Below are 17,836 nucleotides of genomic sequence, written 5' to 3'. Positions count from 1 at the left end.
GAACAAGAGGCCACGGCTGTCTTGTTTACTGCTGTATCCCCAGCATCAGAACAGGGCCTGGCACAGATCAGGCACTGAATCAAGCACTCACTACCTGGGAATAAACTGAACTTTTCAAGATCTCCTCGTGACACTGGACTTAACCTGTTGGTTGCTTTCACTAGGACCAGGTGCAACTAGTCTCTTGGCCCAGTTTAAACAGATACAAGTTTCCTGTTGTCCAGCAAAGCAAACCGCCTTGTCCCACTCCACCTGAACTAGCTGAAGGATCGGTGGTGTGCCTGGGCCTCCTTTTTCAGAGAGGTGGGTTGAGACCCCGGAAGTCAGCCTTTTTACCCCCAAGGCCCAGCCAGCAGTGTGAATACCCCTCCACCACAAGCCAGACGTCCAGTCCCTCCCTCCCTTCCCCTCAAGAATCCTCTCAGCATCTCCTCAGGATGGAGGGGAGGGACAAATCTCAGCAGGCAGTCCAAAGGAAAAGTGGTATTTTTAGCACAAGAGGCTATAAGGAACCAGTCTTTACCACCCGGTTTGCTAAGAAATAAGCAAATGTTAACTTTCTACCCCTGTCTTGAAGCCTACCCCCACCCCCCAACCTCCCCTTCCGGGATTTGCAATTCAGCCATTTTTCTAACCCTGCGCTCACCTCTCTCCCTTGTCACCTCCGTAGCCCTGAGATGTGGCCTCTCCTTGGCACCCACAATTTGCCCGGGGTCGGTCCGGGTCGGAGGCAAGGCCAGCGCGGCGTCCGCACCGTGCCTCGATGCCCGATGTTGGGTGCTGGTCCTGGCTCAGCTGCTGCTGCACACCCACTGGGCTGGGCAAGTGCCAACCAGGGCCAACCCCGCCGCCCCGCCCCGCCCCGCCCCGCCCCCGCCGCCTCCGGCCCCGCCTAAAGTGGGACCCAGGTGGGTAGGCTTCCTGCTTGTATTTTCTTTTTACTCGTATTTCCCCCAGCACCGAGTTCAGCACCTGAATGCATAAGTGGCTCAATAAAGACTTGTCCAGTGAATGGGAAAAAACAGAGGGAGTGATGTGTGCAAAGGGCCTACTGCTTGCTATTAATAAAGATTTGTGGAAGGAAGCAAAGGAAGGAAGGAAATGATTTGGTTTGGTTGATAGAACCTGGCCTTTGAGCAGGAAAACCGAGGTCCAAATGCCCTTCCCTCTGAGCCTCGGTGTTCCCATCCATAAAATGGGGTGGGTGAAGAGGCCACTGTGAAAGCCTCTTTCCCGCTGGATGTTTTGCTCTGTTCTGTTCTAGCTGCTCACACCAAAATTCTGAGTCACTGTGTTCAGCCTGCAGGCTTGGGAACAAACTTCTTCCTTTCTAGCTGGTCTCACTTTCCATCAGGGAAGGTCTCTAGACTGGTGGCTGGTCTTTGGTGTGTGGCCCCAAAGCCATTTAGTGCAGGACCCAAAAATGACCACAGGCCAAGGCAGGGGGCGTGAGTGAGTGGCCAGGTGCAAGCTGGGGGATATCAAAGGGAGTGGTGGCGACTGCAGCTCACATGCCCTGTTCAATGGGGAAGCTGCTACCCAGATCCACCCTCCTGTTGCCATGCAGGGATGTGGCCCAGTACTGCCATTCTACTTGAAGAGAGGCCAAAATTCCACATTTTCCTGTGACATCTCCAACATTTTAAATGTTGGTGACTTCTCCAAAAACAAAACAAAGAAAAAAACCTTAAACAACAAGACACCATGCTGGCCAAACACACCTGTGACCCTGACTTGGCCAGCAGACAGATTGCTCTGTGACCTCTTAAGATGACATCTTCTCCCTTCCCCCAAAGGCTGCAAAATAGTTTAGAAATAAAACCAAAGTTCTCTTGGTGTGTAATGAGTCAGCTTAGAAAATGCCTGAACCAGATCTCTCTACAACCCTGCCATCCTCCTCTCTTTCTGTCAGTTGTTCACGGATTCTCAAACTGTTCTGGAGAGTGTTTCTATGTGCTAGCTCTAACACTGGGTGACTATCATTCCCAGGCTGGCAGGGGAGGCCAGAGCTGGGAGAGGGTGGACAAGACCTCCAGGGTCCTTTTGAATTATTTCTGCCACTCAAAAGTCACTTCAGCTGTACTTAAACTCACCGTACAGCAAGATATGCCCGGGGTGAGAGCGAGAGCTGCTCTTTTGATTTGCTCATATTACTTACCCCTTTTGCAAAACATACTCCCTTCCTTTGGGGAGCAGCTCTTCCCCTCCCTGTGTGGCTCTGAAGGGACGACCAATTATGGGGCCTGCTCTCCAGCCATGGGATTGGCCCCTGAGAGGCACAGGATTCAAGCCAGCTAACAAAGGGCCTTCCTTGGGATTGTCTATGTGGATGGTAGTAGGGGTTGCTGAGTTGGCATGATACAGGACAGGCGTTTATAGAGAGACCAGTGCCCAGACAACAGCTGAGCTGAGAGATGGAGGGAAAGAATTTGGACGTCATTCAAGTCCTGGATCCAGGGCTTCCCTGGTGGCGCAGTGGTTGAGAATCCGCCTGCCGATGCAGGAGACACGGGTTCGTGCCCTGGTCCGGGAGGATCCCACATGCCGCGGAGCAACTAAGCCCGTGAGCCATGGCCGCTAGGCCTGCGCGTCCGGAGCCTGTGCTCCGCAACGGGAGAGGCCACGGCAGTGAGAGGCCCGCATACCGCAAAAAAAAAAAAAAAAAAAAAAAAAAAAAAGTCCTGGATCCAGCCACACCAGAGGCCAGACCTACCTTCTCAGCTATGGGAGCCAGCAGACTCGGTCTCTCTCTGGCTCCTTCTAATTTGTGGGATTTAGCCACCTATAACAATCACCACAAAATAATAGAGTATGCAGGGGAACCCTGTAACTTTCCACAGAGCTACTTTTGTCTGTGCCCTGAAACACCTGGCCCCGGGGAGGTCAAGCGACTTGTCCAAAGTCATCAACTACTCGATGGCAGGGCTATGTTTAACCCGGGTTTAATTAATCCTATTAGAGAGCTTATTTCTCTAGACCAAAGTTTCACAAACCAGGTTCCTCAGGCTCTGAGCACTTCACAGAAGTTTCCAGAGATGCCAGAGAGGGCAAGAGTGAGGCAAGTGGGCAGGACTAGAAAGAGATTGAAATCCTCTGGATAACTGATATTGCTGGAAATTTTACCATTTTTAAGAAATTCGCTAAGTTCTTTTCTATAAATCTTTTTTTTTTCTCATCTCACACAAGCTATGAGGAGCTAGGGCTAATGGCATCCCCCACCCCCACCCCTTGAACAGACAAGAAAACTAAAAGCCAGGAAACTAATCACTCAGGTTAAGTAGTAAGTGAGTAGTTGCCTGCATGTTATGGACCATACCTACCTCTCCACCCCCAGTCTTAAAATAGTCCTTCTGTTCCCTGCCTCCATCCCACCATCCGAGCTTCCTTCTGGGAGCCTGGAGAGGTTCCCCCTCTGTCAATATCCTTTTGGAACCTGCAAAGCATCTGGGAGGAAAAGCATCTTGAGCCCGACCTGCTAATGCTTAGTGAGGTCAGCTGACAGGGAGGGGACTGTGGCGGTGGAGCCTGGAGTAGGGGCGTGGTTGTATTTGGGGTCCAGTGATTTGCTGACCCAGCTTTGGGCTGAGCGCCCATCTTCCACACACTCACCGCTGGGCTGCGCTGCGGTTCCTTGTCCATTCCTTTTCAAGCTGGGAAACAAGTTCTGAGGAGTTTTGTCTCCCAAGCGACCAGAGGTCTTTTGGTCCCAGCGGCTTCCATCCAGTATACTCTCCAAACTAACCTGTAAAAGAGGATCACCAGAGCAAGCTCCTCTCCTGTGTCCATCCCTGAAGGGTCTTGGCTTGGTAGCTGTGTGACCCTAGTAAGTCACTTCACCTCTCTGCACCTCTGCTGGCCCCTCGGCACAAGGAAAGCAATTTACCTAACTGCGCTAACACTGGAGGGCACTTCTTGGTCTACAAAGAACATCTCATTTAATTCTCATGTGAGCCTATACAGTAGATTACTATTGATCCAGTTTACAGAAAAGAAAGAAAACAGTGGCTCAGAGAGATTAAGTGACTTAACCAAAGGGTGACATGTGACAGGGGAAATAAACCTCCCTAGGAGTCAGAAGTCCAGAGTTGAAGAAAACTATTGCTGTGGAGGAAACCTGAACTCCTTCCTCCCTCAACTTTAAATGTACCCATTCTCCTCCTCAGTCACTGCGCCAGCCACCTGGCCTCGGGACCTTTGCACATGCACGTCACTCTGCTTAAAACTTTTTCCCTGCCACTTCTTACTTGCCCTTCACCTCTAGCCTACATGTGATTTCCTTAAGAGCCCACTTGATGACCCCCCCACACCCAAGTCCAGGTAGATTCTCCCACTGCAAGATCCTCTAGTTTCCTGAGCTTTTTCTTTATAATGCTTGCTGCAATTATCATTATTTAATTTTTCAGTCTGATTATTTATTTAGTCTTTCTCCTCCACTGGACAGTAAGCTCCACAGGGGCAAAGAAAGTACTTGCCTTGATTCTCCCTCTTCTGGATCCTCACATCCTGGCTCGGGGCACAGGATTTGTCAAATAAAAGTCACTACTTTTCAGCCCTGTGACCTTGGGCAAGTCACTCACTGCCCAGCAATGGACCTCAATTTTCTCACCTTAAAATAATAGCGTTTCCCAGTGCTTGGGACTGGTATATGAGATGACTGTAGTGGATGCATTGTTGGAAGAGGTCACCGAGAGGATGTGACCACTTGTGGACCTGTGACCTGGACCCAGGCAATCTGAGGCTCCTCCCTCCCCTGTCCTTGCAATGTACATTCCACCCACTGTTCTCACACTAGGAGCTACTTCAAGGATGCAGCAGTTAAGTGTTATACCATCTGGACGGTGTATATGTGTCTGAACCCTGTTAAGGCCTCTCTGTAAACTGTTGAGATTCTGGTGGGCAAGTGCAGAGATCTACTCATATTGCGGCACTCAAGACAAGCCTCATATGTAAGTTCTCTTGCGCGTTAACCCTGCCTCCTACCAGTCTGGAGTGGCTGCCTCTTTCTTCCGTCTCTCCAAGCCTACCGTCTATTGGGGCCAGTTTTCAAACCAACACGCACGCACAAGAAATTAACGACTGCAGACTTCCACAGCAGGAGTGTTCTTATCTTTTTAGGTCTCTTTCTTCTCCTGACACCAAGGAGAAGGTCTTGTTTGGAGCTGGTCTTGAGCTCCTCTTTGAGACTTTCCAGTTCCCTTTTCTAATGCAGAGCAAACTCAGGCAAGCAACAGTTTGGATCCAGAAATTATTCACAGTACTTGGTTTTCACTAAAATTATTTCTGGTGTTCTACATGGCAAGGGATTCTAGATTTTTCTGAGTTTGGTAGCGATAGAAAGTTTCCTTTGTTATTTTATGTTATTTTATTTTTTTGCGGTACGCGGGCCTCTCAGTGTTGTGGGGAAATAAACGCCTTTGCCTTAACGATGGTGGGGGAGAGAGTGAGTTTGGGGTGCGAGGTCTAGGAGGGGCAGGACAGTCAGGAAAGGAGTCTTCGAAGAAAGCAGGCCTTCACGGGGTCATTGAGAAGGTTGGGTTTGGTGGGTAGATGGAAACTGAGCTGTCACACACAGCCATGGCTCCACCTGGGCAAGGAAGAGGCTCTGAGGAGGAAATCTGAGTGTGTGAGGGGTATGTGAGGGCAGAGAGACAACTTCAGCTGGGTTCCTGAGTCCCAGAGGAATCCAGGTGGCAGAAGGAGGGTGGGCTCCCCTTCTCCCCTCTCTCACTCCTCTTTGGCTGTGCCGGGTCGCCTCAGGCCTGGTGATGTGAGCACGGGGATCAATCCCTCCTCCCATGGAGCTCCTGGTAAGAGACTTTGTGATGGTCCCTCAGGAGGCTACTTAGTGGGCCTGATAAGCGGCGGGCCGGGGGGCGGGGTTTAAAGAAGATGATTAAAGTTGCATAGTGATTCGATTTGAATATTCTAGTCAGGAGGTTTATTGATAAGAGAATGTTTCTTTTTAAATGATGTGACCACCACCACTGTTGAGTTTCTCCGCCAAGGTTGAGTGTGCACCGTGAGGAAAGATACTAAATATCTGAAGCGTCTAAATTGTAGTGGATGTAGCAAAGGACATCTGACGTGCCCTAAGCTGACGGTCCCCACCCCCGTGGGCCCCCAAGAAGAGGGGACCTCGTCTGTCCCTAAGTGTAAGCATGAATCGAACCCTGAAGCCTCCCGCAAAGAGGTCACTTAGCACCAATTAAAATCCAGGCCAGGGCTTCCCTGGTGGCGCAGTGGTTGAGAATCCGCCTGCCGATGCAGGGGACACGGGTTCGTGCCCCGGTCCGGGAAGATCCCACATGCTGCGGGGCAGCTGGGCCCGTGAGCCATGGCCGCTGAGCCTGTGCATCCGGAGCCTGTGCTCCGCAACGGGAGACGCCACAATGGTGGAAGGCCCGCGTACCACCAAAAAAAAAAAAAAAAATCCAGGCCATTACCTCAGCAGACTCCGTGGCTTCATCCTCTCCAGAAGAAGGAACAGCCGGCACAGGAGTCTCAAGGCTGACTAGACTGGCACCAGGACCCAATTTCACTTCAACGAACATCGCAGGAGGCCGGCGCCGACTGGACCAACCGCCCACGCACACGGCTTGCGCCCTTGTGGGCAGCGGTGACTGTGCGCATGCGCGACTTTTTTTTTTTTTTTTTTTTTCTCCTCCCATAAAACCCTTCAATGGTTTAATAAAAACTCTCCATTCCTAGACACAGTCTTGCATGGCCTGGCCCCTGCCCACCTCCCCACTTCATCCTGGTCCTCTCTGGTTTTCTTTTTTCTTTCTCTGTTTTTAAATTTATTTATTTATTTATTTTTGGCTGCGTTGTCTTCGTTGCGGTGCGCAGGCTTCTCATTGCGGTGGCTTCTCTTGTTGCGGAGCACGGGCTCTAGGAGCACGGGCTTCAGAAGTTGGGGCACTCGGGCTCGGTAGTTGTGGCACACAGGCTTAGTTGCTCTGCGGCATGTGGGATCTTCCCAGACCAGGGCTCGAACCCGTGTCCCCTGCATTGGCGGGCGGATTCTTAACCACTGCACCACCAGGGAAGTCCCTCTCTGGTTTTCTTTCAGCTCCTTGACACATCCACAACTTACCTTTCTCAGGACTTCAGCACAGACTCTCCATGGTCTGGAATGTCTCTGCCCCGCTCTTCCCAAGGCTTGACTTCAATTTCAACATCACCTCCTCAAAGACACTTTCCCTGCAGGCTACAACTAAAGGAGCTCTGGTCCTCTATCCCAGTCCCTTGTTTTTTGTCCCAGCATTTACTTCAACTTGCAATTATCTGTCTTCTCCACCAAAAAGCAGCTTTCTGGAACAAGAGGCCACGGCTGTCTTGTTTACTGCTGTATCCCCAGCATCAGAACAGGGCCTGGCACAGATCAGGCACTGAATCAAGCACTCACTACCTGGGAATAGACTGAACTTTTCAAGATCTCCTCGTGACACTGGACTTAACCTGTTGGTTGCTTTCACTAGGACCAGGTGCAACTAGTCTCTTGGCCCAGTTTAAACAGATACAAGTTTCCTGTTGTCCAGCAAAGCAAACCGCCTAGTCCCACTCCACCTGAACTAGCTGAAGGATCGGTGGTGTGCCTGGGCCTCCTTTTTCAGAGAGGTGGGTTGAGACCCCGGAAGTCAGCCTTTTTACCCCCAAGGCCCAGCCAGCAGTGTGAATACCCCTCCACCACAAGCCAGACGTCCAGTCCCTCCCTCCCTTCCCCTCAAGAATCCTCTCAGCATCTCCTCAGGATGGAGGGGAGGGACAAATCTCAGCAGGCAGTCCAAAGGAAAAGTGGTATTTTTAGCACAAGAGGCTATAAGGAACCAGTCTTTACCACCCGGTTTGCTAAGAAATAAGCAAATGTTAACTTTCTACCCCTGTCTTGAAGCCTACCCCCACCCCCCAACCTCCCCTTCCGGGATTTGCAATTCAGCCATTTTTCTAACCCTGCGCTCACCTCTCTCCCTTGTCACCTCCGTAGCCCTGAGATGTGGCCTCTCCTTGGCACCCACAATTTGCCCGGGGTCGGTCCGGGTCGGAGGCAAGGCCAGCGCGGCGTCCGCACCGTGCCTCGATGCCCGATGTTGGGTGCTGGTCCTGACTCAGCTGCTGCTGCACACCCACTGGGCTGGGCAAGTGCCAACCAGGGCCAACCCCGCCGCCCCGCCCCGCCCCGCCCCCGCCGCCTCCGGCCCCGCCTAAAGTGGGACCCAGGTGGGTAGGCTTCCTGCTTGTATTTTCTTTTTACTCGTATTTCCCCCAGCACGGAGTTCAGCACCTGAATGCATAAGTGGCTCAATAAATACTTGTCCAGTGAATGGGAAAAAACAGAGGGAGTGATGTGTGCAAAGGGCCTACTGCTTGCTATTAATAAAGATTTGTGGAAGGAAGCAAAGGAAGGAAGGAAATGATTTGGTTTGGTTGATAGAACCTGGCCTTTGAGCAGGAAAACCGAGGTCCAAATGCCCTTCCCTCTGAGCCTCGGTGTTCCCATCCATAAAATGGGGTGGGTGAAGAGGCCACTGTGAAAGCCTCTTTCCCGCTGGATGTTTTGCTCTGTTCTGTTCTAGCTGCTCACACCAAAATTCTGAGTCACTGTGTTCAGCCTGCAGGCTTGGGAACAAACTTCTTCCTTTCTAGCTGGTCTCACTTTCCATCAGGGAAGGTCTCTAGACTGGTGGCTGGTCTTTGGTCTGTGGCCCCAAAGCCATTTAGTGCAGGACCCAAAAATGACCACAGGCCAAGGCAGGGGGCGTGAGTGAGTGGCCAGGTGCAAGCTGGGGGATATCAAAGGGAGTGGTGGCGACTGCAGCTCACATGCCCTGTTCAATGGGGAAGCTGCTACCCAGATCCACCCTCCTGTTGCCATGCAGGGATGTGGCCCAGTACTGCCATTCTACTTGAAGAGAGGCCAAAATTCCACATTTTCCTGTGACATCTCCAACATTTTAAATGTTGGTGACTTCTCCAAAAACAAAACAAAGAAAAAAAACCTTAAACAACAAGACACCGTGCTGGCCAAACACACCTGTGACCCTGACTTGGCCAGCAGACAGATTGGTCTGTGACCTCTTAAGACGACATCCTCTCCCTTCCCCCAAAGGCTGCAAAATAGTTTAGAAATAAAACCAAAGTTCTCTTGGTGTGTAATGAGTCAGCTTAGAAAATGCCTGAACCAGATCTCTCTACAACCCTGCCATCCTCCTCTCTTTCTGTCAGTTGTTCACGGATTCTCAAACTGTTCTGGAGAGTGTTTCTATGTGCTAGCTCTAACACTGGGTGACTATCATTCCCAGGCTGGCAGGGGAGGCCAGAGCTGGGAGAGGGTGGACAAGACCTCCAGGGTCCTTTGGAATTAATTCTGCCACTCAAAAGTCACTTCAGCTGTACTTAAACTCACCGTACAGCAAGATATGCCCGGGGTGAGAGCGAGAGCTGCTCTTTTGATTTGCTCATATTACTTACCCCTTTTGCAAAACATACTCCCTTCCTTTGGGGAGCAGCTCTTCCCATCCCTGTGTGGCTCTGAAGGGACGACCAATTATGGGGCCTGCTCTCCAGCCATGGGAATGGCCCCTGAGAGGCACAGGATTCAAGCCAGCTAATAAAAGGCCTTCCTTGGGATTGTCTATGTGGATGGTAGTAGGGGTTGCTGAGTTGGCATGATACAGGACAGGCATTTATAGAGAGACCAGTGCCCAGACAACAGCTGAGCTGAGAGATGGAGGGAAAGAATTTGGACGTCATTCAAGTCCTGGATCCAGCCACACCTGAGGCCACACCTACCTTCTCAGCTATGGGAGCCAGCAGACTCGGTCTCTCTCTGGCTCCTTCTAATTTGTGGGATTTAGCCACCTATAACAATCACCACAAAATAATAGAGTATGCAGGGGAACCCTGTAACTTTCCACAGAGCTACTTTTGTCTGTGCCCTGAAACACCTGGCTCCGGGGAGGTCAAGCAACTTGTCCAAGGTCATCAACTACTCGATGGCAGGGCTATGTTTAACCCGGGTTTAATTAATCCTATTAGAGAGCTTATTTCTCTAGACCAAAGTTTCACAAACCAGGTTCCTCAGGCTCTGAGCACTTCACAGAAGTTTCCAGAGATGCCAGAGAGGGCAAGAGTGAGGCAAGTGGGCAGGACTAGAAAGAGACTGAAATCCTCTGGGTAACTGATATTGCTGGAAATTTTACCATTTTTAAGAAATTCGCTAAGTTCTTTTCTATAAATCTTTTTTTTTTCTCATCTCACACAAGCTATGAGGAGCTAGGGCTAATGGCATCCCCCCCCCCCCACCCCTTGAACAGATAATAAAACTAAAAGCCAGGAAACTAATCACTCAGGTTAAGTAGTAAGTGAGTAGTTGCCTGCATGTTATGGACCATACCTACCTCTCCACCCCCAGTCTTAAAATAGTCCTTCTGTTCCCTGCCTCCATCCCACCATCCGAGCTTCCTTCTGGGAGCCTGGAGAGGTTCCCCCTCTGTCAATATCCTTTTGGAACCTGCAAAGCATCTGGGAGGAAAAGCATCTTGAGCCCGACCTGCTAATGCTTAGTGAGGTCAGCTGACAGGGAGGGGACTGTGGCGGTGGAGCCTGGAGTAGGGGCGTGGTTGTATTTGGGGTCCAGTGATTTGCTGACCCAGCTTTGGGCTGAGCGCCCATCTTCCACACACTCACCGCTGGGCTGCGCTGCGGTTCCTTGTCCATTCCTTTTCAAGCTGGGAAACAAGTTCTTCTGAGGAGTTTTCTCTCCCAAGCGACCAGAGGTCTTTTGGTCCCAGCGGCTTCCATCCACTGGTCCCTCCAAACTAACCTATAAAAGAGGATCACCAGAGCAAGCTCCTCTCCTGTGTCCATCCCTGAAGGGTCTTGGCTTGGTAGCTGTGTGACCCTAGTAAGTCACTTCACCTCTCTGCACCTCTGCTGGCCCCTCGGCACAAGGAAAGCAATTTACCTAACTGTGCTAACACTGGAGGGCACTTCTTGGTCTACAAAGAACATCTCATTTAATTCTCATGTGAGCCTATACAGTAGATTACTATTGATCCATTTTACAGAAAAGAAAGAAAACAGAGGCTCAGAGAGATTAAGTGACTTAACCAAAGGGTGACGTGTGACAGGGGAAATAAACCTCCCTAGGAGTCAGAAGTCCAGAGTTGAAGAAAACTATTGCTGTGGAGGAAACCTGAACTCCTTCCTCCCTCAGCTTTAAATGTACCCATTCTCCTCCTCCGTCACTGCACCAGCCACCTGGCCTCGGGACCTTTGCACATGCACGTCACTCTGCTTAAAACATTTTCCCTGCCACTTCTTACTTGTCCTTCACCTCTAGCCTACATGTGATTTCCTTAAGAGCCCACTTGATGACCCCCCCACACCCAAGTCCAGGTAGATTCTCCCATTGCAAGATCCTCTAGTTTCCTGAGCTTTTTCTTTATAATGCTTGCTGCAATTATCATTATTTAATTTTTCAGTCTGATTATTTATTTAGTCTTTCTCCTCCACTGGACAGTAAGCTCCACAGGGGCAAAGAAAGTACTTGCCTTGATTCTCCCTCTTCTGGATCCTCACATCCTGGCTCGGGGCACAGGATTTGTCAAATAAAAGTCACTACTTTTCAGCCCTGTGACCTTGGGCAAGTCACTCACTGCCCAGCAATGGACCTCAATTTTCTCACCTTAAAATAATAGCGTTTCCCAGTGCTTGGGACTGGTATATGAGATGACTGTAGTGGGTGCATTGTTGGAAGAGGTCACCGAGAGGATGTGACCACTTGTGGACCTGTGACCTGGACCCAGGCAATCTGAGGCTCCTCCCTCCCCTGTCCTTGCAATGTACATTCCACCCAGTGTTCTCACACTAGGAGCTACTTCAAGGATGCAGCAGTTAAGTGTTATACCATCTGGACGGTGTATATGTGTCTGAACCCTGTTAAGGCCTCTCTGTAAACTGTTGAGATTCTGGTGGGCAAGTGCAGAGATCTACTCATATTGCGGCACTCAAGACAAGCCTCATATGTAAGTTCTCTTGCGCGTTAACCCTGCCTCCTACCAGTCTGGAGTGGCTGCCTCTTTCTTCCGTCTCTCCAAGCCTACCGTCTATTGGGGCCAGTTTTCAAACCAACACGCACGCACAAGAAATTAACGACTGCAGACTTCCACAGCAGGAGTGTTCTTATCTTTTTAGGTCTCTTTCTTCTCCTGACACCAAGGAGAAGGTCTTGTTTGGAGCTGGTCTTGAGCTCCTCTTTGAGACTTTCCAGTTCCCTTTTCTAATGCAGAGCAAACTCAGGCAAGCAACAGTTTGGATCCAGAAATTATTCACAGTACTTGGTTTTCACTAAAATTATTTCTGGTGTTCTACATGGCAAGGGATTCTAGATTTTTCTGAGTTTGGTAGCGATAGAAAGTTTCCTTTGTTATTTTATGTTATTTTATTTTTTTGCGGTACGCGGGCCTCTCAGTGTTGTGGGGAAATAAACGCCTTTGCCTTAACGATGGTGGGGGAGAGAGTGAGTTTGGGGTGCGAGGTCTAGGAGGGGCAGGACAGTCTGGAAAGGAGTCTTCGAAGAAAGCAGGAGTTCAAGGGGTCATTGAGAAGGTTGGGTTTGGTGGGTAGATGGAAACTGAGCTGTCACACACAGCCATGGCTCCACCTGGGCAAGGCTGTGCTGTGCTCCGCAACAGGAGACGCCACAATGGTGGAAGGCCCGCGTACCACCAAAAAAAAAAAAAAAAAACTCCAGGCCATTACCTCAGCAGACTCCGTGGCTTCATCCTCTCCAGAAGAAGGAACAGCCGGCACAGGAGTCTCAAGGCTGACTAGACTGGCACCAGGACCCAATTTCACTTCAACGAACATCGCAGGAGGCCGGCGCCGACTGGACCAACCGCCCACGCACACGGTTTACGCCGTTTTGGGCAGCGGTGACTGTGCGCACGCGCATCACTGGCTGTCCGCCCTCTTTTTTCTTTTTTTCTTTTTGCGGTACGCGGGCCTCTCACTGTTGTGGCCTCTCCCTGAGCCTCTCTCCTGAGCCTGGCTCCGGATGCGCAGGCTCAGAGGCCATGGCTCACAGGCCCAGCCGCTCCGCGGCATGTGAGATCTTCCCGGACCGGGGCACGAACCCGTGTCCCCTGCATCGGCAGGCGGACTCTCAACCACTGTGCCACCAGGGAAGGCCCTGTCCGCACTCTTGCCCCATCCTTTCCTCCATCCCAGACCCAGGTCCCTGCATTCAGGGCTGATGAAACAGGGCTGTGTAAACTCCTATTCAACTCATTTTAATTGAAGGTCCTACAGATGACCAGAAATTTTGCCTCAATTCAATAGAACTTGTAAAATGCAAGACCACCTGCTTCTCTCCTCCTAACCAACTCAACCCATCGCCAAGTCACTGGAGATGTAACCTGGGCCCCACCTGAGCCTCTGCTCCTATCAATGTCTTACCTGGGCGGGGTGGGGGAGGGCAGTGGCGGGGGTGGGGGCACGGAGCTGCAGAAAAGACCCAAGGGAGAAGCAGCTGCAGTTAAGGCCCTGAGATCAAACTCCTCCCCAGCCCAGCCTCCTCAGAGACGATGTTCCTTCTAATGTTTGTTGTTTGTTTTAACCATATTCTAATTCCTTGAAGTTGCCAAGGGCTAACCACACTGCCAACTTGGCTGACATAAACAGATATTAGTGTTGTAAATAAATTGAACTTACCCAACAGTTAATAAGATTTGCAAAATGATATGGAGCATATAGTCATTACTTTGTTTCCTGGTAATTAATCATGGTGGAAATAAATAAGGCCAACCACTGCTTCCCAAGGACTGCATCTCCCAAGCCACAGGCTTCACAGAGGCTTTTCTAATTCCTGGATATTAGCTGTGCTGTCTGGCTTTGTGTTGTCTGTGCAGCTTCCAACTCCTCTTTCCTATTGGATGAGAATCTCCCATTGGATAAGGTCTTGGTAGGTGGCTACTGGGGAGACTAAACAGGCCAGGTGCTCCTCTCTGCACCCAGGTGTCCAGGTCATAGACCTGAACCCCAGCCTGATTCAATACGCTACTTCTGCCAAGACTTGTCTCGAACAAGTGACGCAAGGCACAGAGGCACTAGAATTCTTTCCCAGTGATGAGGGGTCTGTACCAGGCCATTCTGGCTGAAAAGCATTTATTTCAAAAGCTCCTGCTGTTTTCTGCCTATTTCCTCCAGGCCCCACCCTATATTTTCTTCCCAATAAATTCCCTTTTTGGCTACAACAGCCAGACACTGTTTCTTTCTCCTGAAAGAAACAGTGTAACCCACCAAACAGCTGCTTCAAACCTTTCTTGCTAACAGAATCCCAAGTTTTCAATTGTTCGTACATCCATCAGGCCCAGGTAGATGTATCATGATTGGTCCGTCCCATCCCTTTGTCCAGTGATTGGTTTAAGATTAGACCTGTGACCCAGTTCTGACCAGAGACCCAGAAGGAAGCTACTAGAGCTCTGAGAAAGCTTTTCCTCACTGATTTCACCCTTACCCCTTTTCTTCCTACTTGAGAAGCTGCTACATGAGAATGGAAGCTTGGAGCCACTACAGCCATCTTGCCGCCATGAGGGAAGACCGCGGCAGCCGTGAAGAAGGCAGAGAGAGAAGGTGGAAGGGCCTGAGTCCTTGATGATCTCTCAGAGATTCCACACCAATCCTGGCATCACCTGTCTCTGACCTGCAGGTTTGCTGTGATTAATCAGCCCGGTCATTTAGTTCTTTATTCCAAGTGTTTTGTTATTTGCAGCTGAAACATCCTGATATACTGATTCATTAAATTTCACTGTTTTCCAAAATAACATATATTCTATGTATAAATCTGTTCCTCTGGAGAACCTTGACTGAGTAGACCAGTGTACTGGTGGGTTGAGGGTAGCATCAAAAGATTCCTTTTTTTTTTTTTTTTTTGCCTAGGATAGTCTCTACTATCTGTTCTGTTGACAGAGCATACCCTGGGGAGCAAGAGGGTGGTGGGGACAGTGATGTCCCATCCGAGGGGAAGAGTTGGGAGAGGGAAAGGACAGGGAGGAGGGGGGTGGGGTGCATCAGGCCATAGTGTGGAGGACCTGAACCGTCAGGGTGAGGAGTGTGTAGTTACATTAGTAGTGGTCACTGGGGAGTCACTGGAGGTTCCTGAGGAAGAGAGTGACATAATCCAAAAGCTAAATCTGGTGGCTCTGTGGAGAGGGATTGAACAGGAGCGCTGATGTCAGGGGGCCCAGGGAAAACATAACGAAAGGCTGAACTCGGGCATGAGGAGATGGTAGAAAGTTCACACGAGGAAAGAACAGAATAGAATCCAGGTGACCAGACCACCGAGGACATGTAGGAGGAATGCTAACTCCAGTAAGGGAACTAGAAAGTGAGGCCAGGGAGCTGGTTTGTGGGCAAGAAATACTGAGTGTAAGGTACTCGTAGGTCATCCAAGTAGAGATTTTATTGGAATCATTATTGACTGACACATATTGAGAACATACTCCCTTCTGGGTACCATGTTAAGCCCTTCAAACTCATGATCTCATTTAATCCTCACAGCATCCCATTGGGTAGATATTATTGCCCCCCTTTTTAAGATGAGGAAACTGAGACTCTGAGAAGTTAAGTACTTCCCAAGTTCCCACAGCTAGTAAGAGCCCAGGCTCGTTACTCCAAAGCTCCCAACCGCCTCTAGGCTCCGGCAATTGGACAAGAGGTTAGAAGCTAGTTTAAGGCCACAGAGAAGATGGGGGGGGGGTCTTAGGAATGTCCTGGGACCTCCAGGAAATTTGGAGGAGGAGAGGGAGAGAAGAACTAGTCTTTATCGAATACCCTTAGACAAGTCACTTCACTGTCACCATCCATCAGTTAGCCTTTACTCAGACCTCAGTTCAGCAGGATGTGAGTGGGGTTTGGAGTTGGTATTGATGTCCCACTACAGCTCACTAGCCACAGTGCCATTAGCTGAATATGAAAGAGATCCCTTGCTCCTTCCACTTTCCAACTCAAATTCCCAACTTCTTTTTCTTTTCTAATCAGTACTTCTTTTCTGGTTGTGAGTGGCGGGCAGAACTTTGAAGCAAAATCTGGACAGCAGATGCAAAGGTGGAGCCAGGGCCGGGGAAGCAATTTTGGCGGTCGCTGTACTTTTCAGTTATTCCTCGGGAGCTTCAGAGGTACTCTGGAATGGAGAGGCACTGAAGAGACAAGAGGGTAGAGAGGATGGCCAGAGGAAGAGGGGAGATGCTGGAGACAGAGAAACCGGGAAGGAAGGCTCGAGGGAGCTGGGGCCAAGGAAGCATTTCATTTACCCTTTCTCCGTCCTCACTTTTATCCCCCAGGATCCTCACACTGGGCTTCTTGACTCCCTTTTCATCTTCTAAAAGAAAAGAAACTCAAGAAAACAAACTGAAACCAAGTTGATCTTCTCCCCTTCCAAGGCAGTTCTATGGCCGCAGCTGTCAGTGGTACCTTCTCTTGGTCCCCCGGGCACTATCTTCCATGCTTCCTCCTTCCCCATCCCACATCCCTTCAGGAGCCAAGTTCAGCACAATTAACCTCAAACACTTCTCCTTCATCAGGCCTTTCCTGTGACCCCATGAGAAAGGGGGTGAGCCTCGGGAGCCTGGAGGAAAGCTCTGACTCATCCACCCCCCGCCACTCAGAGCCTGATGAGGAGAGGGGGTGATGGGTGGGAGGTCATCCACCTTCAGTCCTTCCCCCCTTCAAGTCTGTCTTCCTCAGCCGGGCCTGTGCTCCCAGGGCCAAGCACATTCTGGGTTCCTGACTAGTGTTTGCAGAATGAATAAATATAAATGAAGGAACATGAAACGAAAGGTGCTGAGAGCAGAGGCTGCTGGATGGAAGAGCCTCCAGTCGCACCGGCTGCCACGGCAGTGAGCCACACGGGGCTCTCAGTGAGTCACACGGCTCTCCACACCTCCAAGGCAAAGCTCTGAAAACCATTAGCAGGCCATTAGCTCTGATTCAAGCCCAGCTGGCACGGAGCAGGCTTCAGTCACCCAGCTGCAGAGCTCACACACTGGGTGCCCATCCCTTGGACCAGCAGCCTCAACCTCCTGAACCCAATGCCCCCAGCCGGGTCCAGTCTCAGACCTCCTGCCATTGCCCTGTTTGGGCAAGACTGTGGGGTAGAAGCTCCTAGCAGGTGGGGTCTTTGTCTCACGGCCTGTGTACCTTCAGGAACAGGCTCACCAAAGGAAGGAAGATGGGGTTATTCACTGCTCATTAGGTGCCAGCAGCTCCAACACACCCATGTCATTCAGCCCGCCCAGCGGCCCTAGGAGGCGGGTCCTCCTCAGCTCTTTGCAAAGGAGGAAACAAATGCAGGCGAAGACGCTGCGACTTCCTTAGACCACACAGCTATTTCGGTAGCAGAGACCCAGCGTTGCTTCAGATGACGGCCTTTTGCTCTCAAGCCCCTGTTCCCTCCAGCAACCATAAAAACAAATGGATCTTGGGCCTGGAGGAGGGAACCCTGGCATCCTGAAGTCCGTGCAGTTAGTGCCCCTTCCCTCCCCGACCCAGGCTGAGTGGGGGAGAGCAGCACCTCCATCTGAGCCTCTCGAGGTGGCTCGCTCCTGGGGTGTTGCTATCGCTGGGTCTCTGCAGCCTCTCAGATGCCCAAGATAGGGAAGGGAGGACTCCCTCTGAGACCTGCAGGGCCTGGTATGTGCTGCTTGCCAAGGGACGGCCTACTGGTTCTACCCCAAACCCTGAGGACCTCCTCCTTTTGCTGGGAGCCTTGGAGCCCAGAGCAAACAGCCAGAGGTGAGGACACATGCCACACTCTTAGAAGGACAAAGTGTCCTGT

The sequence above is a fragment of the Kogia breviceps genome, chromosome 1, assembly GCF_026419965.1.
Source record: "Kogia breviceps isolate mKogBre1 chromosome 1, mKogBre1 haplotype 1, whole genome shotgun sequence".
Classification (NCBI taxonomy): Eukaryota; Metazoa; Chordata; class Mammalia; order Artiodactyla; family Physeteridae; genus Kogia; species Kogia breviceps.
Note: the sequence above shows the minus strand (reverse complement) of the source record.